The sequence below is a fragment of the Camelus dromedarius genome, chromosome 18, assembly GCF_036321535.1.
Source record: "Camelus dromedarius isolate mCamDro1 chromosome 18, mCamDro1.pat, whole genome shotgun sequence".
Lineage (NCBI taxonomy): Eukaryota > Metazoa > Chordata > Mammalia > Artiodactyla > Camelidae > Camelus > Camelus dromedarius.
In genome coordinates, this window is record NC_087453.1 from 22,609,101 (window position 1) to 22,636,385 (window position 27,285).

General features: G+C 47.0%; 1 long non-coding RNA gene across 3 annotated transcripts in view; it reads left to right on the plus strand.

Moving 5' to 3' along the window:
* LOC116147397 (uncharacterized) overlaps positions 1 to 27,080 on the plus strand; it is a 48,227-nt gene extending 21,147 nt beyond the window's left edge. For 2 of the 3 annotated variants that reach the window (XR_004130956.2, XR_010376641.1), the window contains 3 exons: positions 20,917 to 21,023; positions 24,448 to 24,551; positions 24,761 to 27,080. This is a non-coding gene — a long non-coding RNA (uncharacterized LOC116147397). The remainder of the gene's footprint in view (positions 1 to 20,916; positions 21,024 to 24,447; positions 24,552 to 24,760) is intronic. The other variant, XR_010376642.1, reaches the window with a different exon arrangement.
* Positions 27,081 to 27,285: the final 205 nt, after the last annotated feature.

A 27,285-nucleotide genomic window follows, 5' to 3' on the forward strand; every position in this document is an offset into this window, starting at 1 on the left:
TGTCTTCTGGGCCCTTTCGTTCATTTGTTCATTCATTCATCCTTCCTTCCTTCCTTTGTTCTCTTTTTTTTTTCACAATGAAATATTTTAGACATGGATTCTGTTATATACTTAAAAGTCTGGAACTCTTAGAATTACTGTTGTCAGAGTTGGAATTTTCTATGTGTTTTTGTGATTATCTGTGTCCTCCACTAACCGTTACTGTTAGTTCATGTATCCTCCCCAAGACAAGTACAGTGTATCTCCCATTCAGACCCTGATCCTGTGCAGATTTGTTTCCACCCACTTGTATTTGGGGATTTGTGGGGATGCTTTTGTCATCTGGTTTTGTTGTAAACCTTGTCTGTGGGGTTTTGGTTTGCTAGTTGCTGTACCTATTTTAAAGTAGGGATTTGGGAAGATTCAAACATGTTTTTACCCCTGTCACAGCCATCTTCCAAGAATCCTGACTCTTTCTGAATAATTTATGTATATGGAAAAAGAATCAGTACACAAGGTGTTGAGTGATAGGTCTTTCTTGGACCCTGAAGATGACCACTGTTCCCAGTTTGGGGCTTCTTCCAGGTATTTTATGCACATCAAGCAAACGTAGGTACCCAGGCTGGTTCTTGCACAGACACTGGTGTATTCTGCTTTTTGTACTGCACTTAGCACTATGTTTTGACATTGTTCTAAGTCAGCATACAGAGTACTTCCCCATTTGAAAATAAAAATGGCTGCATATAAAGCAGGGATTTTTAGCTTGTTGTACCTTCGACCCCTTTAGCATCCGGTGATGAGATGGACCCCTTCTCGTAATCATATTTTTTAAGCACATAAAGTAAAGTGCATAGGATTGCAAAGGAAGCCAATCATTCGGAAATGCTACTACTGCAGCAGCAGCAAGAGTTTGTGATGCAGTAATAGGTGGGCTTCTTTATCTGTACATCAAATAAAAGATGTGCATGCAGGTTTGGGGTCTCGATGAGCTTAAATAATATGTGGAGGGGTCTGTAAGCACTGTGATGTCAGACCTAAGGGTCTCTGACTTCTACTGTGACAAAGGCACTGCGGACCCTGCCGTGGCTCATGGTCCATATTTGTACTTGAAGGAAATGTTGCATTTCAGTTAGAAGTTAGTGAATATATAGTTGTTATTTTGTTCCCATCCAAGTTCATGGAGCCCCTGAGTTCTGAACCCCAGGTTCAGAACCCTTGCTAAAAAGTGTAGCCATCCCTCACTTTATTCAACCCGTCTCTTCTTGAAGAGTCACCCTGTCTCAGTATTTCTCCAAATCCTGTTGTTGCGCAGCTGGGGAAACCAAGGCCCCGGGCTGGCGAATGGACTGGGGTGGCAGGACACCAGGTCGCGACTCCAGGCCCAGGCACATGCCCAGTTCCTCCCCCACCAGGCTGATGGCAGGGAGTCAGCCAGGAGCAGGTTGGCAGCTGGTGTCCTGTCCTGAGAGTGACCCGGCCCCGCCTGCGCCCTGCTCGCCGCCCTGGCCGGCACAGCTGTGGATGTGACAGGAGGCTTGGCTCCGATTCACCCAGGCACATTCCTGGCCCAGCCACTATTTTTTTTTTTTTGTGACTCTTTCTCCCACACCCCCAACCTTCACCCCCCTTTTCCTCAAAAATGCTCTGTCTCTCCCCAGAGGGTCCCTTTGGGCGGCGGCTCCTGGAGGGAAATGTGGCCTGGATTTCCTGGAACATGCGGAGCTGGAGTCCCAGCACAGGGAGGAGGGAAGCTGCTGGCAGCAGAGCCACACCCCTCCCCCAAACATAAGTGGGTTCTCTGGAGAGATGGGTGAACTGGAGCCTCGTATTCCCATTCCACTGGGCCCTCTGAGCAGAGGCGCCTACTGCTGCAGGAATGGGCCGCTGCAGTCGGGGTGGTGAGACAACCTCCCCAGGGAATCACAGCTCTGGGACCTTCGTGACTCTGTGACCTTGGACAAGCCACATGATCTGGCTGAGCTCTGGTCTTCTGGCTCTTCAGTGCAGGGCCTGTGATCAGGACCTGCCAAGGCTGGTGGACGGTCCAGTTAGGCGACAGCTATGCATGAGCCCTTCCCAAACCCGAAAGCCCTGCTCCAGTACACGAGGTGTTTGAGGGAAGTTGGGGGTGCAGGTGTGGGGGTACACTGGGAGAGGGGTGGGACTGGATACCCTCTGTCCTTCATTCGCTCATGAGACAATTACTTGTTGATCACTTACCGTTGTGCCAAGCATTGGGGCTCAGCAGTGAACACAGGAGACCAGGGCTCACAGAAAATAAACAGACAAATGCCCCCACAGGGTCAGGAGATGAGTGCTTTGGGTTGGGTGCAAGGGTCAGGAGAAGGCCTCTGCTGGGGGACAAGCGAGTGGAGGCACCAATGAAGCAGAGGCCCCGAGGTGGGAGCAGGGAGGGAGGGCGAGAGAGGCCTATGTGGGGTGGGGAGATGGGCAGAGGGAGGCTGGGGGCTTGTAGCCCAGCAAGGGTTTCGGCTCCATTCATAGGATGCCACCAAGGGCTCTGACATGTGCAGTGACACACCAAAAAAAATGGCCCACAGGGGTGGGGGTTGGGAGGTGCAGGAGCTGCATCCCTGGAGCTTGAGCTTTGAGACCCAGCACAGCTCCTTCCTGGCTCTGCAAGCGTGGCCAGGGGGACACTCTCTCCCTCAAGCCTCAGTTTCCTCCTCAGTAAAGTGGGGCTCATAGCACTCGGATGGCTAAGAGAAAGGAATGTGAAAGGCGAAGCTATAGCTTTCAATGGTGGGAGCTGTTCTTTCTATGAATCCGAAGCCACTTGCTTGGGCAGAGCTGAAGACTGGCTTTGAACCCAGGTGTGGGTGTGTTGCAGGAAAACTGGGTGGGAGAGGATGGCCATGTCCCGGGTCCCAGGCAAGTCCCTGGGACGTGCCCTGCCAAGTAAGGATCCTTGGCTTTGTGCGGGAAAGAATTAAAAAGTGAGTCATAGTAGAGTGAAAGTAGATTTATTCAGAGAGATACACACTCCATTGACAGAGTGCAGGCAGTCTCTGAGGGCGAGAGAGATTGAGAGAGACAGAGAGAGAGAGAGAGAGAGGCGAGAGGCCCTAGTAGATACACATTCCTTGGGCAGAATGCAGTTGGTCTCACTCAGAAGGGAGAGCAGCCACAGGTGTAGAGGTAGTTAGTTTTTATAGGCTGGGTAATTCCATATGCTAACAAGTGGAAAGATTATTCCGACTATGTTGGAGAAGGGGTGGGGAGTCCCAGGATTTGGGCCACCACCCACTTTTTGGCCTTTTATGGCCAGCCTCAGAACTCTTATGGCACCTGTGGGAGTGCCACTTAGCATGCTAATGTATTACAATGAGTGTATAATGAAGCTCAAGGTCTACTGGAAGTCAACTGTACTGCCATCTTGGGCCTCAAGGTGGAAGTTGAATTTTCTGCCATCTTGGACCTAGTCGGTTTTTAACCAATTTATGTCTTATCCTCAACTGATGTGTCATTCTTTTAATGATGGTGCCCATCTCAGGATACCTCATGTCTCAAGTGTGGCTTTGAACAAGGCTACTCAGCTCCTGGGGACATGTGGGGTCGTCACCTGGGATGGGATCCTGCTAAATTGTCTGTGGCCCTTTTCCCCTTCTGGGTACAGAGCTGGATTTAGGGGAGCCTCTGGGGTGAAGGAAGAGGGTCAAGGAGCCACCTTGAGATGCATGGGGGAAGGAAGCTAGGGGTCCTCCTGAGTGTCTCTGCTGTCTCAGGACACCTTCTGACTCTTCCTCTCTGCAGAGAGGACTGGGACTCATCTGGTATGCTGGGTCCACCTCCCTCTCCTGCCTGCTCTCAGCCTCAGTTTTCTCATCTGTGAGGTTAGCACAGCAAATCCCAGCCCTGGCGGTGATGAGAAGGTTGGGAAGCAGTGGTTTGTCGTGCATGAGGTGCTTGGACAGGACCCCTCATGAAGGAGGAGGGAACTCACCTGCCTGGGTACTGTCCTAAGCCAGTGGGATTGTGTCATTCCACCGGAACCTTCAGTGACCTCCCTTTGCTCTCCAGATGAAGAATGAACTCCTGTCGCAGGTGCACAGACCTCCTGGCTCTTCCTCATTAATGCCAACTGTGTTCCAGCATCTGGCCCTTGGTATTGGTCCCTGCACCCTTCCCCCTTGGCCTAGTAAACTTGCATGTCCTGTTCAGCTCACTTTAACCGCCTCTTCCTAGGGGAAGCCCACCCTGACCTGCAGACTAGATTGGGTCTTATGTTGCAAGGACCTAATGGTGCCACTTCCCCTCCTGATGACACCCATGACTGTTGTAATTTCATGGTGTGATTACCTGGTTATTGACTGTCTCCATGTGAGGACTGTGTATTCCATGAGGGCAGGGAAGCTGACTCATTCACAACTGTATCCCCAACCTTCAACACAGTGCCTGCATACAGCAGACGCTCAATAAATGCCTGCTGGATGATGGAGGAATGGAATCCTCTCGACACCCAGAGGAAGGAGGTGGTATCATTCCCTTTTTACAGATAAGGAACCCGTGGCACAGAGAGGTTAAGTAACACTCCCAAAGGTCAGACCGCCAAAACACAGCCAGAATCAGATGGTGTCTGTCTGGGGATGTGTTCCTGCCAGCAGGGCTCAGAAGGTAGGCAGATGGGGTTATGCAGAGAGGAACTAGGACCATCTGGACAGGGAAGGGGTGTGGTGGCGAGCCCTGCCCATCCGTGTTTTCTCCTGGCTATGGTGTTTCGTGGCTGTTTTCCTCAAGGGCGACTCAGGTGACCTTCAGGTTGGTCCCAGGGGTCGGCTGGGTGGAGAGCTCAGTCTGGCCCGGGTTGCTTTTCTCGCCCCTTTGCCCGCCCCGCTGGCTTCACGCACAGATTACAACTTCCCCTTCACGGCTGTCTTACGCAGGCCACCTCCGGCTCGCCATTGTCTCATTGTTTGCCGAGGGAAGCTCCAGGAGGAAATTAACCTGCTGCTCACCCCTAGCAGGGAGTTTCACCCCCAGTCCCCACTGGGAATGCCTGGGGGCCAGGCAGGAGGGGTGGGGGCAGGTATGTAGACAATAACAACAGGCAGCCTTGAAAGGAGTGAGCTCCCAGGCAGAGGAAAAATGTAAGCAGAGGCTCCATTCCCTGGTAGACATTTATTGGGTCCTGTCATGGGCCAGGCTATGTGTCAGGGAACTGGAGATACAGATGGGAGACAAAGATCTTCTTAAGGACCCTGTGCTGATGAGAGGTGCTGTGCCTCAGGCTCAGATGCCCCTGCGGGCCAGACAGGTAACAGAAAGCTGAAGGCAGATGTGCAATGGGGAGTGATGGGGTATATAGCAAAATGAAGACTGCGGGCTTCTCCTAATGGCCTTTGGATCCTAATTTCATTTTAACAAGGTGCTAATGAAACAAAATGGATCCCCCAGACTGCTTGTAGTCTGCAGACTTCCAGTCTAGACCTTTAGAGAGGAATTCTTGTTCAGGGGTGAATTTGGGTTGTTAGTTATTATTGGTGTCTCACACCTCGTCCCCTCAGCCTACCACCGAGTTTAGCTGGAGCTGTGGTGGGCGCTTCCCAGCATACTGGGTGGCATCCGATTTCAAGTGCCTGTCAGTCATTTGGTTTCTTTGAAGCCTTGGGAACTCTCAGCCAGGACTTGGGAGGAGTTGACCTGCCCAGGGGCAGCCATCCGTCACAGGGGATGGGTGTTGGTGTATAAATGTGTCAGCCTCTTATCCACTGGAGATGATTCCCCGTGGCCGTTCAGAAGGCCAGCAGTGGGATAGGGCATCTGCCGCCCATGTTGGAAACTGGCTCAGTCAGTCTCACTCCTCTTTTCTTCTCTTTCTTGTCTCACTCTCCCAGATCCTTCTTGCTTCCTGGGCTCCTTGGCACCCATATCCTTGTCTTAGGTTCTGCTTTCAGGGGAATACAAACGAAGACAATCTCTAACGTTCTTTCTGAATACAGTTGATGATTCTAACCTTATGTGATTCTGAGACTGAATGACTTTAACTCCATGATTACAAGTTTTCATAAGTTAACCCAGAATGGCATCATTTTATGTGGCCAAAACACACCTCTCAGCCATGTACTCAGACATGCAAGAAATATAACATTCCATTTTCTATGCGGATTTTGCTGCTCCTGTTTTCTCTGGTGCCAAAAAATGCAAACTTCAATCAAATCTAGACCAAAAAATTGTCATTTGAGATTTGAATGAAATTGAGTGAGTCAAGCTTTCCCCTTCCTCCTTTTTTTCCTGGGTTTATTTAAGTCCTGGATGGGTGGAAGCATCTTGATATTGGTTGGGGGTCAAGCTGGGGTCTGTGACTGGTCTTTCTCAAGATGGAGAAGCCCATCTGACCCTCCAGCATGCCTCCACCCTTGGCATCCATTGGGAAAAGTCCCAGCCATGTTGATGCTTTGACCTCTAGAATCAAAGAATCATGGTTCCTCTTGGGCCAATAACTGTAAATAGAGTCACATACACTCCACTTTCAGTCACCTGGGGAAAAGATTTGAACTTTTTTTTGTACCTTACAGGGACCTGGTATGCAAAGTTACCATTCAGTCTAATGTATTTGCTGAGCATCCAGTGTGTATTGGGCATTTTGCCAGGCCTTAGGCAAATGAAAAGACAGACATGGTCTCTTCCCTCATGTCATTCACAAGCCAAATAAAGTGTATATATTTATACCTTATATATTGTGATGTCTGTCATGAAGGAAACAAACAGGGTGGGCAGAGAACGTCTCTTTGAGGAGTTATCATTTAAGCCAAGGCTAAGAGTCTTAGGTCAGGAGAAGCCACCAAAAGACTTATCAGGAAAAGGAGAAGTCTGAATTGTAGCTGTAGCTGTAAATATTTTGTAGTGTTGAAGGCATCTCCTCTATTTCTTTTGCACTTTACCTTTCCCCTGCTGGTTAGTGGCCTCTATCACCTTAGAGAAGGTGAGGCAGAAATGGAAGAAATTCTTTTCTTTGTCTCAAAGGCCAAAGCTTTTGGTTTGGAAGAGTCATGGAAATTGAGTCAAAGCCCTGAGGAATTTGAGGGCACACAATTCATGCCGTAACTAATAGAGTGAGAAGAATAGATGAGTCAAAATTGGTTTTCCTCTTTAGGAAATGAGATAAAGATTATCCGGGAGGTGGGCAGAAAGGAAGCGTAGCAGAGATATTTAGTCGTCATGCAATTATCTGACTTCCCCTTGTTATGCGGCTGCAGATGGCCACGTGGCTGAAGACTACATTTCCCAGTGTCCTTTGCAGTGGGCCCTTAGATGTGGCCCATGATCAGGTTCTGACAAAGGATATGTGAAACCAATGATGTGTGGAACTTTTAGGTTGTGTATTTAAAGAAAAAAGGGCCATTCTGTCACCACTCCTCTTCTATTCCTGCCAGGTGGAGTTAGACATGACAGGAGAAGCTGGAGAGGCCATCTTAAACCACAAGATGGAAGCTGCATGTGAAGGATCTCAGAGCAACAAAATTGAGGGGGAGGGTATAGGTCGATGGTAGAGTGCATGCTTAGCATGCACAGGATCCTGGGTTCAATCCCTAGTACCTCTGGTTAAATAAATAAATAAATCTAATGCACCCCCCCCCCCCCAAATAGGGACTCAACCAAGAGCAACAGAATGGGAGGAGCCAGGGTCTCTGACACCATGGGACACCAGATCAGCTGCACTTCTTACCCTCTATTGGTTAGCGAGAGAGAAATAAACTTCTGTCTTATTTAGGACATAGTTTATGCTACAATAGCTGAATAAGCATCCCAAGTGATGCAGAGGGTCAGATATAGGAAATGGTGGAGTGTGTAAATACTGATGTGTGACCCTGAAAGATGAATACAGAAACCTCAGGTCATCTTAAGGGCTCATAGAACAGCACTTATGGTTTCACTCCTGGGTTAAACCTAAGGAAGCCATGAACCTAGATGCCTGAGTAAGTGTGCAGGCCCCCTGGACTTGGTTTCTGCAGATACATGGAGGTGGGGTCATGGGTGACCTAAAAGGGGAAAGTGAAAGAAGACACCCAGAGTTGACTGAGATTCAGTTTCTGCCACTCAGTGGAATGGAGGCTATTTATTTGGAGGGTGGGCTGAGAGTTACATCTGCTTCACTTCTCCTCCTTCTCCTCCTTCTTCTAACTTGGCCCAGCAGATCCAGGAGGCTGAGTTTCATCACTGCATTCTTGCTGAGCACCAAGGCTCAAGTTCAGGTCCAAACCTAGCCATCACCTTGCTGTGTGGCCTTGAGAATGTTGTATAACTTCTCTGACCCGGGGTGATCTCCCTGAGAACATAAAGGCATTGAACTCCAGGATGTCCAAGGTGGCTCTTTCTGCACCAAAGTTCTGTGGTTCTTCTCTGTGTCTGATACTGAACGGGATTCAGGAGAAGCATGATAAAGTGTCTCTGTTCCAAGGCACTCTGTTCCAAGAGACAAGACACAAACACATGGGCATACACACTTAAACAAATATGCATAATCAAACATCACAATATCCAAGAGGAAATGTAACATCAAGATTTAAGATGCAAGCTTTGGAACTGAACAGACCAGAGTTTTACTTACCCCCATCTTTGTCACTAGCTAGCTGGTAACCCTGGGCAAGTCACTGTACTTCTCTGAGCCTTGACTTCCTCACGTTTAAGATGGGGATAATGATACCTACCTTTAGGGCACTCAAGGAAATAAGATGAGGTAATAGATATAGAGCACTGAGCTCAATGCCAAGCACATGGTGGGCAGTCAACACATGGTTGTGTTGTTGAGAATTGTGAATCATGGTAGGAACCAAGTGAAATGTAGGAAAGGGCGGAGCAAGGAAGTCTTAAATATGGAATGGAGAGATCCTGGAGGGCCAGGGTGTGGGCAGGCTCTTGAAGGATCAAGCCACGAATGGTGCAAGGATGGTGCAGGTGTAAAATGGTTAGCAGAGGGGTGAGGTACCACAGGAGGGAGAAGGAGAAAAAGAGACACAAGCAAGGCGGAGCCAGGCTTGAGAAAATCTCCTCCTCCTGGGCCTTATTTTCCTCATTTGTAAAGTGAGCATAACAGTATCTGCCTTGCAGCGTTGTTGGAATGATTACTAGAGATGACATAAGTCAAGTGCCCATGAAGAGGCCTGGCTCATGGAAGCTTATCAGATATCAGTTTCATTCCTCTCTCAGGAGAGAGGGAGTCACAAAATAGCGGCGCTGGAAGGACCCTCAAAAATATTCATGGTGACACATATGCGTATTCGTGAACTGTTCACACATCATCCATCAATCTATCCAGCTATCATTTATCCATCTTTATACATCCATTCAAACACCAACAATTCATTTATCACCCCTTCACCATCCATCTAGCCAAATGTCTATTCATCCTTCACCCACCATCTATTCCTTATCCATCATCATGCATTCACCACCAGCCCACTATCCATCTACCTATCATCCATTATCCATCCTTCATCAATCTATTTATCATCCATAAATCCATCCAGCCAGCCACCCAGCCATCATAATTCCATCTGCCCATTTATTCTCCATCCATCATTCATCTGGCCATCATTCACCAGCCGTTAATAGCCACCCACCATCTTTCATGCATTCATTAGTTCCTCATCCATCCATTCTTTATGCATCTATTTATTCCTCATCCATCCATCCATTATTCCACTTGTCATTTATCTTTCACTATTTCTCATGCATTAAGTATCCATCCAACATATATTCCTCATTCATTTCTTCATATCTTTCATTCAGAAGCCAGTCATCAACTCACCAAACCATTCTTTATCCATTCCTCATCCATCTGCTAGCCAGCTTTCATTCACTCTTTTACTAAATATCATTTATTAGCCATATCTGTCATCATCTATACAACTGACATCTATAAAACTACATACAATTAATCTAAACAATTCATCATCCATTTGTATCCATCTATCGCGTTGTCTATCCATTTATGTTTCATTTTCCATGTCATCTGCCAGGTAATCTGCATTAGGGATACAGACTAAGTAAACTACAATTTGTCTTCAAGTAGTTCAGAGTCTAGTAGAGAAAGACAGACAAGTCAGGATGTAGTTAGACATAAGGTGATGGCTGCTATAATATTGGAATGATTGTACCAAGCACTGTGGGGGGTTGGGGGGAACACAGAGGAGAGAAACACAAACTCTGTTTGAGGAAACAAAAGAAGGGTTACAAAGGGGGTGGTGGTTGAACTGGGTCTTGAGGGATGAGTAGAAGTACAACTGCTGTTTTTGAGGAGGGGAACACTTAAAGCAGGGAAGTGAGTGTACAACTGTATTGAGAGCAACAGGGCAGACACTTGTAACCAGGTCTGCAGCCTCCTAGTTGAGTCGTTTCCACTTCCCAAATCTGGGAAGACATGTGAGTGAGGAAAACCCACCTCAAAGCAGGGAAGAGGCTGCTGTTTCAGGAGCTGGCTGTAGTTGGGGTGGTGAAGAAGATTTCCTTAGACCTCAGCCTCAGCACCTCTCCATTCAGGGAGAGGCAACAGCAGAAGCTCCAGGAACTGGCACGGATTTCACAAAGGGAAGAAAAGAGTGGCTTGGGAGGAAGGGTGAGGTGAGAAACACTTAGGTGTTAGCTTCTTAGGTGAAGTTGGATCAGAAAAGAGACCCCTAGTATTTCCTTGTTGCCTTTACTCAGGTAATCAATAATAATATTGTTATACTCTCGCAGCCAGGTTTTATTGAGCACAGACTATGTGTTAAACACTGTGCTCTGAGCTTTCCATGCATTATTTCATTTTGTCCCCTACCCCCTGAAACTCTGAGAGGTAGTTATTACTTTTATTTCCATTTTATAGATGAAGAAACAGTCTCTGAGAGGTAAAACTAGGATTTAAATCTAGTTCATGTGGCTCCAAATTCCATGTCTTTCCCATTTCTCTTTGCTGCCCCTCTCTCATGGTTCTTTGGCTGTGGTATATGTTTACATTAGCCACTCAGCATGAGGGATGAGTAGGGAAGGAGGAGGGGCCATAGGAAGAGGAGAATCATACATGATTTAGACAAAATTACTCACATACTAAAATGTATGCTCTATCATATTGGAGAATCTGTATCCTGAGACTTTTTAACAGTGCCTGGCACATAGTAGACAATAAATGTTTGTTCTTGTTTGAATTCTATTGCAAAGAAAATAGATGACCAACTAGAATATAAACCATATAGGCTCATTTGTTCTAACACAAATCTTCAGTAACAGTAGCATAAACAAAGCCGAATTTTACTTCTCTCAGGTCTGGGTGTAAAGAATCCAGGACTAGCTCGGTGGAGTTGAGGTCCCAGGGTTCTGTCTTGTAGCTCTGCCATCCCTGGGGCATTGCCTGGTCCCAGTGGTCTCAGATGGCTCCCTCACATCAATACCATAGCCAGTGGGCTGGGGGAAAGGCAAGGGGCAGCCATGACTTAGGAGATGTACATGGCACTCTCACTGGTTAGAATTTAGTCACGTGGCTAGAACTAACTGTGGGGAGGAAGCTGGGAAATCGAGTTTTATTTTGTGTTGCTAAGTGTCCCGCTAAAAGTCTGAAGTTTTATTTCTATACGAGAAGGGAAGAGCATGTATGAGGGGCAATTGGTGGTCTCTGCCACAGATGAGGAGCAGATGTGTGGGCACCGGTAGTCTTCATGGTATGAAGACTCCAAAGGGACAGATGTCCTCTCTCCCAGTAGACTGCAAGCTCCCTGGGCAGGGGGCTACACATAACCGCCCTGATATCCCTGGAGGCTTCTAGCTCAGACTGAAGAAGGAGGACCTCTCAGACCTCGGATAGCGATCTGATGCTTTGGTGGAATCAGAACAAGTGAGTTAGAGGGTTTTTGCCTGGTGATGGTCACAATGGAGAGGACTCAAGGTCAGGCTGGGCGTCCGGGAGGCGCCAGCAACAGTGGAGGGACGCAGGAAGGTGATCTGTGAGAGGGCTGGATCGGGTGAAGGGGCAGAGAAGAGTCTGCGGAGGAGGAGGCAGCCTGGGGGGAGGAAGGGACAGTGTAGTAATCACAGCTCTTACTCAGTAGAATGCTCAGCAGCCCACGCAGCATCTTGGCCTCTGTCACCTCATCAGTGAGGACAGATGGCGCCTGAAGTTGAGCAGGGGATGTGGGGTGCGTCTTGAATGCCACCAGCCCGTCCTGTTCCTGCCAGAGAAAATCAACCCTAGTTTCCTTCCTCCCTCCTGCCTTCCTTTCTTTCTTTCTCTTGCTTTCTTTCTTGCTTGCTTTCTTTCCCTCTCTGTTTATTCAATTTGTCCCAGAAATTTGAATCCTTCTTCCAAAAAGAATACTATCTTTTACTGGGAACTTTAAAGAGGTATTCAGTTCTGTTCTAAACTGGGCAGCACATAACCCATTTTTTTTCTCTCTCTCTATATATGTATATATACATATTCAAGACATATATACATGTATATGTACATATATATGCACACAGGCATACATATATAGCTATATAAAATCACCTACTATGTGGCAGTGCTAGCCACCCTGCTAGTCTCTGGGGAACACAGTGATGAGCAAGTCAGACAAGATCCTTGCCCTCACGGAGCTTATGGTCAGGAGAGACAGACAATAGACAAATAAAGGCACAAATAACTATCATTATTACATTATTAAGTCAGTGCTACAGGAAGTACAGATAGCTCTGAGAGCATACTCACTATTCATTCCAGCATTCATTATCCAAAGATTTAACAAGAGAGATTATGTATGTTAAAATTTTTACAAAAGAATAAAATCATGCCTTTTGTTCAAATATAAAGTGAACATGTGTGAAAGTTTGTATTTAAGTTATTAATTTGTGAGGGAACCAATAAGGTGTTAAAAACTAGTTGGAAAGAGAATCCAAAGAGAAGATATTTATATTTATATCTATATGAATGCTGAATTAATTAAATTAATTTGCTAAAGATGCAAAACTATTTTCTTCTAAGAGAGCTGGGGCGGGAGGATCAGTTGTACCCAGAGCAGATAAAACTTATCTGCATCTCTATGAACAAGAATTATTTGTGTCATTCTCCATCTCGTTATGACTTACGGAGATGTACAATCACTCAGAGGTAAGGAAAGGCATCGACCACCGTAGAATCAGTTAACCTGAAAAGAGGTGAAGACAGTGCATGGCATTGGACAGTCAGTAATCTTTGTCGGGTTTTTTTGTTGTTGTTTTTTGCCATTTCAAAGCCTTTCACAATTTTCCCTGATGTGTCAGACCTGTACGAGGTACTGGTAATAGAGAGGTAAACCACACAGACACAGTATCTCCCTCAGGGAGAATGTTTTAAGTTCCCTTGTGTTCTAATAGTGGGGCAGAGGGCTGGGGAAAGATAATTTCTGGAAGCCAAACTAAGCCTTTCCCATTTTTGTCTAAGAGATTACAAAAGCACTTTGTACCTTGAGAAGGACCAGGGCTCCTCTGTCTAGTTTGAAATCCCCAAATAAACAAAGCCTTGAGCCTTCCCTGTGAATTACTGACTCTCTAACAAAAACAACTTTATTTCTTACTTCTGCAAAACTCTATCTGAAAATACGTGATTACCTTTGCAGATATAATAATCAAATGAGAAAAGTGTTGCTTTTTCTGCCATGGACAGACTAATCCTTGGTAATTTTTTCCCTTGAAATAGCTGTTGTATTTTTTATTTGGTGATTTAACATTCTAAAACCTGGACCCTCTTGTAAAACTTCTTTTCAGGTACTTTTTTTTTTTTTTTTGGATTCTAACTGCTTTTGTCTCTAAATTTTCTTTGAGACAAGCTGTTACACACACACACCAAATAACCAGGATATAGATTGTTGTAAGTGCCATGAAATAAAGAAGTGTAGTGATACAATCAAGATGAACTTGGGAAGAGAGAAGGATTGCTTTAGATCAAGGGTCAGCAAACTTTTTCTCTCAGGGACCAGATAGTAAATATTTTAGGCTTTGAGGGCATGCGGTCTCTGTCACAGCTCTCAGCAACCATAGACAATATGTAATATGTAAATCAATGTGCATGGCTGTGTTCCAATAAATCTTTATTTGCAAAAACAGGCAGTGGGCAAGATTTGGAATATGGGCCATTGTTTGCTAATCCCTACTTTAAATAATGAGATCTTGCAAGACCTTCCTGAGAAGATGCTATGTAAGATGAAGCCTGAAGAATGAGAAAAAGCTGGCATTCCAAGCAGCGTGGACAGGATGTACAAAGGCCCTGTGGTAGAAAAAAGTTCAGTGTATTTGAGGAACAGTAGAGGGGCCAGTGTTGAAAGTGCAGTGACTGAGGGGAGTGTGGTAGGAGATGAGGTCAGCCACGTTGGCCAGGGCTGTGTCATTCATGTGACTTGTGGGCCGCAGTAAGGAATTTGGATTTTATTCTAAGAGCATCAGGAAGCTATTGTAGGGCTGTAAGTTGTGGAGTGACTTTATCAGATTTTAAGTTTGAAAAGATAACTGTGGCTGCTGTGAATTGGAGGGGGACAAAATAGGTGGGTGAGACCAGCCAGGAGGATAATAGTAGTCACTTGGGCAAAAGGTGACAAGAGACATGGCAGAATGGCTTTGGAAATGAAGGGAATTTTTGGACTTGTGGAGTGGGCAGGGGCGATGTGGGATTCATCTCAGCAAGACCATCCCCTCCTCCCATTTCCTGCTGCATGTGCCTGAACTCCTCTCCCTGGGGACCAGGCCTCATGATGTGGCCCCCATGACCTTCTGGCCTCATCCTTTCTACTCCTGCCTTTTGCCTCACTCCCCTTCCTCCCCAGGAGAACATGCAAGGTTCTACCGCAGAGCCCCCACCTCTCCTGCCCTTACATAAGGTGTGTTTACTGTCTGGCTCCTGGCATCTCACTTTTCTCTCTGGCCACTGTTTTCCCCTCTAGACCACAAGCTCTTTGAGGGCAGGACTTACTGATGATCCCTCCCCATGGGAGTGAACAAAGCCACGGAGTCCTGGTAAACATTAGCTGACTGAATAAATGAACAGACTCCTATAGCAGAGGGCTCCATCCAAGGTTTGTGCTAATGTTCCTTGAATTGATTAATTTATAAGAGAGTAAATGAGTGAATGAATGAACTCAGTGCCTAACTTGAAGTCTGCTTACAGAACAGGTGCTGATAAATATTTGTCTTTATTGTTTAAAATTTGAGTCAGTAATATTTTCATACAGTTCAAAAATATAAAAAGGGATACTGTGAAGAGGCTCATTTCCACTTTGTTTCTCAACTGTCTGGTTCTTACCACTTTTGTTAGTTTCTGATCTTTCCAGAGTTTCTTCATGCAAACATACGCAAATGAGAGCTGTGTTGTTATCCCCCGGGGCCATGTTTGGTGAGGGTAGTTGGGACTGAGCAGGCAGAGATTCTTCTGACCATCCCTCACTGACCCTGAAATATGAACCAGAGCCCCAAGCTCGGGCTCCATCCTGACTGGGGCTCTGACCCCCACACCCCAACCTGGCCTGTGTGCAGGGGAGGCGCAGCCCCTCCATGGACGGGATAGCCGGGTCCACAGCTTCCTAAGCGTGGGCTGAGTGGGACAGGTCCCACCTGAGCTGCTACCAGGGGGAGCCACGCCCACCTTAAGTTAAGAACAACAGAGCCCAGAGTGGAATTTTCCTCCCTTTCCCATTTTCCTTCAACTTGTTACAAAGGAGAAAGTCTCTGTTGAATGCTGGTGTGTTTTTAACACCTCTCTTAACACTTACTTCCCTTTTTAACAGAGAGCCGGCCTCCGAGCCTTCAGCAGGCAGCCGGATCTGGCGGGAATTTAATGACATTGTTTTGTTTTCATTGTACTTATTTTTATGGTTACCTTCTATTTATGGCACGAGATACTGGTTTTCCATTTATGGAGGGATTTAAAGTTCCCTTTTGAAATGAATATATTTATGTTTTTAAAAGACAGTTCATTTAAAGAAAAAAATATTATGTAACTGGGAGCACAGGTGGTACCCAGACATGGAAAAAATTGTAAAGGAGGCCATGATGGGCTGAAAAGGAGGAAATGCCTCTCAGGTCAAAGGCCTCTCCCAGCCCCTGTTGAACAGAAAGGACCACTGAGGCTTAGTGAGGGGAAGGGACTTTCTCAAGGTCACGTGGATGACATGGACTGAGAACTGGACCTCCTGATCCCCCTGTGGTGGGGACATTCTGTGCCAGTGGGGTAGAGCAGAGGTCAGGGATCGTGTGCACTCCCATGGGCCTGGCCACTGCCCTGGCGGGGGTCAGGGTCTTTCCAGAGCTGACCAAGTCACAGGCTGAGTGCAAAGAATGCCCGGGTCCTGAAGAAGAGGAGAGAAGACATGCTGGTGTTCATCAAGCAGTCCATGTGCTAGACCCCGTGCTGAGACTTTGCCTCAAGGGAACTCAGAGATTCAGGGGGAAGACACAGCCTACAAAAATAACTCAAGTTTCTGATGGCAGCATGGCGAGTGCTCCAACAGAGGCATAGCTCTCACATCTACAGCTAGTGACATCTGAGGCTTTTGCCTGCTGAGAGGCCATTTCCCCATTTTCCCATTTTCTTTTGGAAATTTACTCCCTTCCCCATTCTCGGTGCTTGTAGCTCAGGCAAACCCACACCGACTTCAGAGATGGGCACAGGACCAGGCCTGGCCAATCAGAACACTTTGTCCCTCTCGCCATAGGGATTGGCACAAGGTTGGTCATGTCATCCAAGGCGGGCCCATAGGAGCCTTCCCTTGAACTTTTGCTGCAATTACTAGTAAAAGGGCCCACTCCAAAGGGGTTTCTAAAAGGATGAGTCATGATCCAGAGCTGCTGGCAGTCATCTTTGCCACCAAAAGACGAGAGGCTCTCTGAGAATGAAGCTGACATCCAGGAAAGCAGGGATGAGAGGTGGAGAGACATTTCTAATGATATCATAACATCACCTGGATTCAGCTATGAAATCAGTGCCCTGAACTCAGTTCTGGAAACCATAACTTACCTTCCCACTCCTCTCACCCTTCATTAGCTACTTTGAATTGGATTTCTGTCACTTACAACTAAAAGAGACCTGACCAATTCCAGGCAGAAGTACAGTGTCATGGGAAGGTAGGAAAGGGAGAGTGGTTGGGGTGATGACGTTTCTTCTGGGAATCCTTTCTTGTGGAGGTGAGATTGAGCAGAGTTTTGAAAAATGAAGATGATTTTTTTTAATAGTCACAGGAGTTTTTTTTTGTTTTTTGTTTTACAGTTGTACATTTGTGTTTATTTTAACTATTATAATGCTGGTTGACAAGTTGAAAAAAAAGAAAGTTAAAAAAAACCACCCAAATCCCATCACCCAAAAATCCTCTCCAAATCCTTTTCTGCAGGTACATATACAATCATTGTTTTCATTATGAAGTCGAGATCATGTTATACATTTAGAAGTTTTGCTCCTTATTTAAACTGAGGTGTAATTTACATAAAGTGGAATATATAGCTGTTAAGTGTACCTTTTGATGAGTTTTTTTTATTGAAGTATAGTCAGTTTACAACATTGTATCAATTTCTGGTGTATAGCGTAATAGTTCAGTCATACATATACATACGTATATTGATGCATAAAGAAGAAGTGATCTTTCCAGTGAGGCGAGCTGCTTGGGCAGTGGAAGAGTGCTGGAAACAGCACAGTCAGAGTGGCTGGAGAGAGGAGGGAGCCGGAGAAGTGGTGGGGGAGGGGCTGGCAAGGAGGGATTGTGCAGAAATTTCATCTTTTCCTCTGCCCGTGTCCTCCTTCTCTGAAAGAACGCCCTTCCTCAGTTAATTTAGCCACAATCATTTAGTAAGCACCTACTATATGCTAGGCACTCTCGAAGGGCTGGAGAGGTCACAGTGGACACCACAGGCCAAGTGCATGCCCTCTTGTAGCTTCCATTCGAGTCAAAGGAGATGGGTACCAAACATGATAAATAATTAAGTCTCATAGTCTCAGGTAGTAAGAACTTGTGAAGGAAAACTAAGACAAGTGTGGATAAAGATTGGTGGAGAGCTGTTTGGGATGATGCAGCGTTCTGACAACTGATGGTGGTGATGGTCTGCAACATTGTCAATGACTTAATGCCCCTGAATTGTACGCTTAAAATGGTTAAAATGGTGAATTTTACGTTATGTTCATTTTACCATAAGGAAAAATAGATGAGTGGAGGGGTGTTATTTTAGCGAGTGTTGTCAGGGCAGGCGTCCTTGAGGAGGTGACATTTAAGCAAAGATCTGAACGAAGGGAATTAGTGAGACTTGAAGATACACAGGGAAGAGCAGTCCACGCAGAGGGAACTGCAAAGGCCAAGGCCGTGAGGCTGGGGTGTGCCTGGTGTGTTCTAAGAACTGTCAGGAGGCTGATGTGCCTGGGGCCCAGAGATCAAAGGGGCAGGAGGGAGGGAGATGAGGCCAGAGTGGGTGGGGTGGGGTTGGGGAGCAGGAACTAGTGTGCTGGAAGAGAATTTTGGATTTGGTTTTAAGAGTGATAGGAACTCTTGCAGGTTTGGGCAGGGGAGGGTCAGGAGTTGGCCCTTTCTACTCAACTTTTCCCTCTCTCCAACACTCCATCAGTCTCTTAATTGGGCGGTTATCTCTTTGCTTCCTGACTCTGCTTTCTGGGCTGCTGCCCTCTTCTGCCTACCTCCATGACCACCCCCTAGTTGAGATTATCATTTTTACATGGATGACCCAAGTGGCCTCCAGTTGGCCTTCATGCCTCCTGCTGACTGAGTCTCCACCGTGGTCACCAGGGGCTTTTTCTACCTGTGCCAATGACTAGTCCTTCCTTTGGTGAGAACCATGGCTCCCCACTTCCCAGTCCCACCCTGTCCAGCTCTCCAGTCTCCTCTCTCCTAACCCCTCAACACTTCAGCCACTCTGAGCCTCCCATGAAGTCCCCCTGCTGCCTCAGGCCCTCTCTCTCCTCAAGGCTGTTATATGTACTCTCTTCTACACAGGGTCCTTTTTACCTAGAGAATCTCCCCTTCAAGAGTCACCCCAGCACCACTCTTGGCAAAGACTTCCCAGATAACCCTCCTCTCCCTGCCCCAGGCTGCCTTAGCTTCCTCCTTTCCTGTGTTCCCTTCCCTGCCTCTTCCACCTTCAGAGCCCACAGCACAGTCATGCATGGCTGCTTGATTTAGTTTGATTTTTTTTTTAAAAACCTCTCCTCATCTCCATGAAACCCCCAGTTCCCTGCCCATAGTATGTTCTCAATACTATTTGTTGACTAAATGCATGAATTTGGAGTATATCTTGCAGAAATAGCAACAGCTAACCTGGGTGAAGGATTTGCTATGTACCATGCTAAACATTTCAGAGTCTGGATCTGATCTATTTTTCACAATCCTAGGAGGAAGCCACTGTAATTAGCTCCATTTTAGAGATGAGAAAACCAAGGCTTGGTGAGATTCATCAATTTCCCCACGGCCCTGGAACTCAAAAGCAGCAGAGCTGGCAGGGCAGAGTGCCCAGTTCAAAGCCACAGGCACATCATACAGACAGGGGAGGTGTCTTTGTGTTATTGTGTGCATTGGTAGGGTTTCCAGGAGTCTCTGAACTTCATATGAAGCTCAGTTGTCCATGAGCTGTTTTTCAAGAGCAGCTTCATTGCTTTCATCAGTGTCAGATGGGTTCTTGATAGTCCCTACATTTAAGATGCCCTTCTGCATAGAAGAGAAAGGTGGAAAGCTTTTGAGTATTGGACAGATGAGGTCCAAGCTATACTTTGGAAAGATCATTTTGGCAATTCACAGCAGTATTATTCATAAAGGAAAAAAATTAGAAATATCCTTAATGTCCACCAAGAGTGGACACATTAATTATATTGTGGTACATCCTTCCATTGAAGGGAATACCATGCAGCTGTAAAGATGAATGAGGAATCTCTTTAGGCACCAATATGGAATGATTCCAAGATATATTTTTTTAAGTCAATGATGTGAAGTTCTGACCAGGGTGTATAAGAAGCTTCCACTTTTGAGGGGAGGGTGGGGGTATAGCTCAATGGTAGAGCACATACTTAGCATGCACGAAGTCCTGGGTTCAATCTCCAGTACCTCCATTAAAAAAAAAAAGCTTTCATTTTTTTTAAAAGGGAGGGGTTAAGATTATAAATCTAGATTTGCTTCTATATGCATAGAATATCTTTGACAATATTCACAAGAAAATGGCCAATGGAAACTTTACCTCAGACAGTTTTTATGAAGATGAAACATGTTAATATTAGATAATAGCTTAGAATAGTGCCTGGAACATAGTACGCACTAGAGGAGATTTTGTTGAATAAAATAAAAGAGGGGTTGCCTCAGGAGACAGGAAGGAAGTGACGGGGGATTGGTGAAAGGCTTATTCTCACCTGATATTTTTTTTTGGATATTTTAATTTTTTTAGTCTTTTTTGTTTTTTGGGGGGTTGATAATTAGGTCTATTTATTTTATTATTAGTTTTTTTTCTTTTAATGGAGGTACTGGGGATTGAACCCATAACCTTGTGCATGCTAAGCACATGCTCTACCACTAAGCTATATACTTCCCCCTTGTTATTAAAATTTTTAGATTTATTATTATATTATTTTATTTTGGTGGGGTGGGGAGATAATTAGGTTTATTTATTTTTAGAGGAGGTACTGGGGATTGAACCCAGGACCTTGTGCATGCTAAACACATGCTTTACCACTGAGCTATATACTCCCCCTTTGATATTTTTAAAGTTAAAATTAAATATATCTAGATAGATAAAACATAATCTGAGGGGATCAGAGACTGGAAGGAGGTCCCACCCTGAATCCCCGGGAATTAGCTGGAATTGGTCAAAGGCTACATTGTGTGGTGTGAAAATCAGGACGTGTGGAAAAAGGGGAGGGGGGACACCAAAACACCCACGCCCCAGGGCCCACTATAAAAAGCACATTTGAAAACACCAGACTGGAAACGTTTTTTTTATTATTATTATTTTTTTTTTAAATAGCAAAAGCTCGTCCCCCCAGGAGGCGTGTTGCAGCTGCGGCCGTGGCAGTTCCCAGGTGATGTCAGTCCTGGCCCAGTGCCAGCCCCGGCCCCTTGGAGACGGTCTTGGTGGGTTCAGCTTGACTGTTTTTCCTTCCTGAGACTTGAGGACACCTTCCTGTCTCAAAGAAAGCAGCCTTTCCAGGGCTTTCTGAGAGCCAGGGGCGGGGGAGGTGGTGGGCCTGGGCTGAGGAGACAGGAGGCAGGGGAAGGTGGGTGAGGGGTGGGCAGGAGGGGGCGGCTGTGTCAGGGAGAAGAGGGTCGGGGAGCTGCAGACAGGCTCAGCTCCGGGATGACTTCTTAACCATGCCACAGGGGACAGGAGGACGGTGCTCCTTGGGAATCCGAGGCCCGCTTCCTTGACCCCTTCCTCGCCCTGCCCCGGCTGCTGCCGGGGGGGACACACTGGGGTGGGGTAGGGTTGGGGGCAAAAGATGTTCCCACGGAGTTCCCAGCTGGTCAGCGCCTTTTCTCTTCCCTAAGTTCTGGACCCATCCCTCTCTCCTCTATGGCTAAAGGCCGTCTGTCAGTATCTTCTGAGCTTCCGGACGTGGGTTTCTACAGATGGGCTGAACCGCAGAGCTGGGTTTGAGGTCTAACTGCACTCCTGGCTGTGTGATCTCAGGCCAGCCACTGCTCTTTTTTGAGCTCCATCTGTGAAATGGGTAAAATCCACCTTGTAGGGTGATTATGAGACAGCACGATGTGATGCAGGTTCACATTCCTGCAGGGCAGACTTGTCTCTGGGCAGGTTGTGGGGATGACCCCAGCCTCTCAGTCCTTCAGCAGGTGTCTGCTAAGCACCCACTATGTGCTGGCACTGTGGGAGGCCCTGGGATGCTGCCATGTGGTGGCAGCCGGAGGTGTTGTGAGCAGGGACTGTGGCCTGGCTCTGTGACCTGGGGGGAGTTGCCTCCTGCCTCAGAACCTTGGCGTTGAGCATGTGGGCAGCAGAGGAGGGAGGTTAAGGGGGTGGGCTCTGGACCCTGTGCACCTGGGTCCAAATCCTGGCCTGTCATTCAGTGACTGCATGACCCTGGGGAGCCATGAGGATGCTAAGAGCTCCTGCCTCACGGAGCTGGGGAGGTGTAGGTGAGCTACAGGGCTCACCCCGTGCCCTGCCCAGAGGCGGTGCTCCGTGAGCCTTCGCCATCACTTTCTCTTCTGCCTGCAGAGGTTCACCTGACTTTGACTACTTCGCAGCACAGATCTGGGCTCTCAGAAGAGATGTATCAGGGATTATCAGGTTAGGTTCAGGGGAGATCCAGGGACCTGCAGGTGCTCCATTATTTATCTCATGCAGGGGTGGCCCAGACAACTTTGCAGAACCTTTCACACTTGGCAAAGCCTTTTCTTGCCTCAGAATCATCATCCTTACGTTTGTTCTAGTCTCTCCCACTCACACATCCCCTCCTCACAATTTATAATTTGCTCAGAGCCTGCTGATCTGATAGATAGCAGCCTCTGTGAGAGCAGGCACCACATCTGTCTTATTCTCTGTCCATCCCTAGAACCTTGCATGGTCCACGGAGCAGTTCAATACATGTTTGTTGACTGACTGACTGACTGACTGAGCCGCCTGCCTTAAGTTGGTCTATGATATTAAACTCTATGTTATGCCTCCTGATGAATTTTACCTCCTTGCTGTGGCACAGGCCATGGGACCTGGAGCCAGACCTGCCCTGGGTTGGAATCAAGGCTATGCTGTTGCCAAGCTGAGTGACCTTAGGCTTGGTTTTCTAGTTTGTGAAATGGTGATGACAACAGTACCTACCTACGCAGGTTGTTGCAAGATAGTGAGGCCATTTTTTTTCTTACTGTAATTTTATTTATTTATTTTTTAAATTGACGTATAGTCAGTTTACAATGTTATGTCAAGTGAGGCCTTTCTTGTAAGTGACCTAGAACGGTGCCTCCAACTCTCATGCTTGTTGCTGCTCTGGGCAGGATCACTAAGCAATGAAAACAAGGACTAGGACACATGAAAACTGATTCTGGCTCATCTCTGACTTGCTATGTGATGTTGAGGATGTATCTTGTCTGCTCTGGGCCTCAGTGTCCCCACTGTTGATCTGAGGGGTTCTGAGGAGATGAACTCCAGGATTGTCCATTTAAAATCCTCCAACAGCCTGTATTTGGGCCCCTCCAATTCTGGGAATTCTGGCAATGCTGGGGAAGCCTGTGGGAGATGCAGCTTCCTGGACCCAAACCCATACCAATTCCCTCGGTGCAGGCTGGGCTCTGGGCAGGGGTGAAGACTCAGGCTCGGGGAATGACCTTTTCTGTCTTATGATGGAAGCCAAGGTTCAGTTGGGCCCTTACAGGACTGGGCACATACCTCGTGAGGCCGTACCTTGAGAGTCCAGTGGGTCTTGCAGCCAAAACACTTAGTTCAATCCACTCACTTACCAGGAGCCATATGAATGCGGGCAAGTTCTCTAACCTCCCTGTGCCTCAGTGTCCTTATCTATAAAATGGAGCAGGCTATATTAAGTAACTTAAGTAAAGTGGATAGGCCAAGGCCTGACTATAGAGGGCCCTCAAAAAAGTCAGGCACTTTTCCAAGCTTAGAGAATCTGGGCATCCAGAAAACACCAACTCCTAAATCTTACCAGCCCTCCCTCCCACAAGGCCAGATTGCCTTCTGGTCTACTATGTGCAGGTTGTGCTGAGATGAGGAAAACTGAGGCCCAGAGAAAGGCAGACACCCACCCCAGGTCACACAGGAGCAGTGGCCAAGCTAGACCAGGCCAGGCTTCTGCCTTCCAGCCAGTTCACCCTCAGTTTCCAGGCCCTGCTGGCCTGCCCTCTGACCCTGGCCCCCTGGGAGCTGATCCCAGGCCGGTGGGGTCTACAAGTCTGGTCTGGATTAGACACGCTGAGAAGCAAACGCTGCTCCCCCCAACCCCAAGCAGGTCGCCTGGCGGGACCCGTGTTCACAGCTGCTGAGGCTCACAGGGACATAAATCATGGTGGCAGGAGGCTCCGGGGCTGGGACCACCTTAACCTCCTAAAGGGCGCAGGGGCCTGAGAGTCATGGGCAGGGATGCCTGGGTCCACCAGGGATGTTTTCCATCCCCAGTGAGGGCAGCTGAAGTAGGGCAGGTCACAGGGGGCCAGTAGACCATTTGGCAGGCCTCACATCCTAGCGGGCCAAGAGCTCAACTTTGTTTTAACTTTCACTCTGCAATCATTTACAAACATACAGAGAAGTGATGAAAGTAGTGCAGAGAACTCCCATATACCCTTGACTTGGATTCACAAGTTTTAACAATTTGCCACATTTGCTTTCTCCTTCTCTCGCACACACAAATTATTTTTTTCTGAACCATTTGAAGGGATGTCCCCTCCATCACATTCCTCTGCCCCTTAATACTTCAGGGGGTATTCTGAAGCACAAGGATATCCTCTAACATAACCATACTGTTAGCAAATTCAGTAAGTGTAACGTTGATACTTCGTTGTTCTTATTCCAACTTTGTCAACTGCACAGTAATGTCCTCTATACCATTACGCCCCTGCCGGACAGGATCCAGCCCAGAGGTGTGCTACATTTTGCTGTCCAGGTCAAGACTTTTGATATCACGTCTACAAGAGGTAAAACACACAGTAGCAGGAAATTCAGATGGGGTTGAACAAAGGTGTTTAACTTTATAGGTATGGGCTGATGTTTTTGTAAATCCTCTAATGTTCTCATGATACTGCATCATACTAGTGATTGTATATGGACGCTTAAGAGTTAACTTGCTAAATGTGTCAGTTTTTGGAATTCTATTCTGATGTTTTTATTGTTTTTAATCTAATAGGAGCTTCATAAAATGGAAGAGGCCTGGGCCACTGAGGGGAACTTCATGTGGTAGAGGAGCCCGAGGCTGGAGGCAGGGGCCCTGCATTCTCAGCCCTGCTCAGCTCCAAATGCTGTGCAATTCTGGCCCATTGCTGTCCCTATCTGGGCTTTGGTTTCCCCATTGCCATGGACGACCTCTAACGCCTTCCCACTTGCAATTGTGGAATTAGGGAAGAGAGCCCTGAGTGGCGATCAGGGAGACCTGGGCTCCCAGTGGCCCAGGAGAGCCTTGCTGGGGAACCTTGGGCAGTTTGCTTCATCTGTATTGGCTCAGCTTCTCACTGTGAAATGACTGAGCCTGAGATCCTTCTTGTGCTGATGCTCCTTGTGTCTAAGGGTTTGGGTGGAAGGTGTGACCTGGTATTTAAGCCTCCCCCCTTCAGGGTCCCAGGTGGCTTGGCTGAAGCTGCTCATTCTACCCTCCTCAGCCCTGGGTTTCTTCTGCCTGAGCAATTTTACTCCTCTGGCCCTAAGTCGGCTCCTGCTCAGGCAGCCTGCAGAAGCCTGGCTGGGCTGGCCCATCCTGAAGGTGGAAGTTGTGTGTGTTGGGGGCAGGGATGTTAGGCAAATGGCCCCAGAGGTCCTGGTCCACAGCTGTGCCAGGTCATGTGTATTGGGCTGGCCTTGTAGCTCACAAGGGGTCTGAGACATTAACTATCCCCTACTCAGGAACCAGGCTCAGGGAAGACAGCAAGCAGCAAAATGTGCAGAATGGAGCACCATGCAGCTGTGAAAAAGCACGAAGCAGCTCTTTGAACACTGAAGGGTCTCCAAGATGCATTGTTAAGGAAAAAAAAAATCCAAGTATATAACAGTGGGTAAAATGCTACCTCTTATGCAGAAAAACAAGACCTATGTGAATTGCTATGCTGTAAAAGATTAAGTGCATGTGTATGTTTTCTAAAAATCTCTGCAGGATAACAGTGTTAACTGTGGTTGTCTTTGGGATGGGTGATATTTCTAGGGTCTTGTAGTGTTTCAATTTTTTTTTTTTACTATGAAAACATAAGCAGAGAAACCTAGAAATACTTTTTTAGAACCAGTAATCAGTATAGAGCATTTCTGGAAGGACACACGGGTAACTGCTAACAGCAGTCGGCTTTGAGGCGGAGCCTGAGGGAGGTACGACTTTTCCCTGCATACTATTGGATACAACTTATATTATCTACCAAGAGCAAATGATCTATGAACGACTACATACCAATGCAAAACAAATTAATTATTATTCTGCTCCAGCTGTTCCTGCTGGTTAGGGATTGGGTCAGGGAAGCCCAGAGGGGTCACACAACTTCTTGGGGGTCACCCAGGAAATCTGGTGGCAGAAGTGGGCCTCCAGCCCAGAGCACCCAAGTGTCTGCTCTGTCCCCATTCCCAGGTTTCCTGCCATTGACAATGTCACAGTCCTTTTCCTGTGGCTTTGCCAGGGGCTGCCTAGACCTGGCCCTGGGTAGATGCAGGGAGTGCAATGTGCTTTCCTAATTAGTTCCTGAAAGGCAACTGTCTGTTGATCTGCAAAATGGGCAGCCCCACATAGCTGAGTCTGGGTATCAAACGCAGGGGGTGACAGAGCAGAGTGGATAGAAGCGCGGACTCTGGAGCCAGGCTTCAGTTGGCAAACGCTAAATAAAAGTGTTAAAAAAATAAATTAAAAAACAGGCACATGAATGTCCCTGGAGGAAAGGGTGGCTGCCTGGCTCTGCTGCCTCTCCTGGCTCCTCTCCCTGCCTCCAGCCTCCTGAGCGTCTCTGATCCTGGCCCCACAGAGAGAGCCAAGAACTCCTGGCTGCACTGACCAGCTGTCCCTGTTACACTCTAGGCTGGATCTGTGAGATGGGGAGACACCTCCCCCCAACTCCCAGGGCCACTGGGAGAATGATTGGGGTCACAAAACTGGCACCCCATCTGGGGCATCTCCAGGGCAGAGGAAGGAGCTCACTTTGGGCTTTAAATTTGGACAGACTTCACGTTGTCACCCTGCCACGTGCCAGCCAGGAGGCTTTGGGTATCGTTGTTTCTTCAAATCATCTCAGCTACAACAGGGGTAAGAGCATCCCATTAGCACACACTCATTTGCACATGTGGAAAACCATGTGCCTGCCCAGCCCTGTTTGTAAAGACATGGATAATGGGTGGGTTAAAGTACGGTACATTCCCAAATGGAATAAACAGCTACTAAAGGAATGAAGGTACCCTTTCCCGTTATGACTTGGATGACAGCCAAGCTAGATTAAGGAAAAAAAAAATACAAGAAGCAGAAAACGGGTATGATGTGCTACTGTTTGTGTAAAGAGTGTAAGAAAACAGATACATATATTTCTGTATTTGCTTGATTATTCACAGGGAACGGGGATGTCAAAACAAAACAAAAAAAACTAATGCTAAGCCTGCCTGTAGTGGGAGAACTGTGCCAAGAGAACAGGGGGGACGGTGACTTTTTACCACATATCTGCTTGTACCTTTTGAATTCTGGACCATGTGGATGAA